A 1,131-nucleotide genomic window follows, 5' to 3' on the forward strand; every position below is an offset into this window, starting at 1 on the left:
GCAGTCATATTCCATTCTATAAATATATTCAAGTTTTTCTATCCACTGGGCCATTTTTGGAGGGTGTGGCTTCATCCATTTAATTGTTATAGTTTTTATTGCACTTAAAGGGGTCATACGATGCGATTTCAAGTTTTTCCTTTCTCTTTGGAGTGTTACAAGCTGTTCGTGAATAGATAAGATCCCTAAAGTTGCAAAGACTAAAGTCTCAAACCCAAAGAGATATTCTTTATAAAAGTTAAGACTCGTCCACGCCCTCCTAAAACGCCTCGTTTAAACAGGCCCCCACATATCTACGTCACGATGTGGAAAGATTTGCATAACGCTACAATAATGTACAGTGTGTGGAAAATAATGTGTTTTTTGAACCTTAAACCGTATAAACACATTTCATTACACCAAATACACAAAATAATGTTCTTTTTAGCAACATCATATGACCCCTTTAATAAGAGTATATGCAGTATATATCTCTGGTTTTTACTACATAAATCCTGGGGTATCCCTTCAAGCAAGAAAAACGTAAAAGGCAAAAGGCAAGTCTATATGCATAATTTTCATAATCTCAACCTTTACCCCTTGCCAAAATGTATATATTTTCGGACATTCCCCAAAATATATGTGCGTGCTCTCCTAGCGTCCCCTGAAACTCTTTTATTGTTTTTAATCCTAGATTTCCAGGCCAATTCAAATGTGGAAATTGCATGGTATAAATCAAATATCAAGTGTATTTGGTAATCATCAAGTTTAACTGCAAGCATGCAGGCAAAATATATAATTGCTGAATGTGCATAAGCCTGTATGTATTGTGTCAGAGAAATGGTATAAATTTAGTGTGGATTAGAGATTGAGAGAGCGATGGCGGAAAAGAATAGAGGGCTATAGCTGCCTCTCGTCTCTATCGTTCAGTACCTGTCAGCCTGCGTTAGCGGTCGGAGCCTTCCAAGAAGGGCTCGCGTGAAACTGTCAGTGCATCCACTCCACCTCCGCGTTCTGTCTCTCCTCCTCCTTCTTCCTCCCCATCCGTCCCTCCCACCCTCATCTCTCTCTCTCGCTCACTCTCTCTCTCCATCTCTGATGTGTTCTTACAGTGTAAGGCGCAGGCAGTGAGTGAAAGCCCAAGCACCCTCC

The sequence above is a fragment of the Sinocyclocheilus anshuiensis genome, unplaced genomic scaffold, assembly GCF_001515605.1.
Source record: "Sinocyclocheilus anshuiensis isolate Anshui unplaced genomic scaffold, SAMN03320099.WGS_v1.1 scaffold190, whole genome shotgun sequence".
Classification (NCBI taxonomy): Eukaryota; Metazoa; Chordata; class Actinopteri; order Cypriniformes; family Cyprinidae; genus Sinocyclocheilus; species Sinocyclocheilus anshuiensis.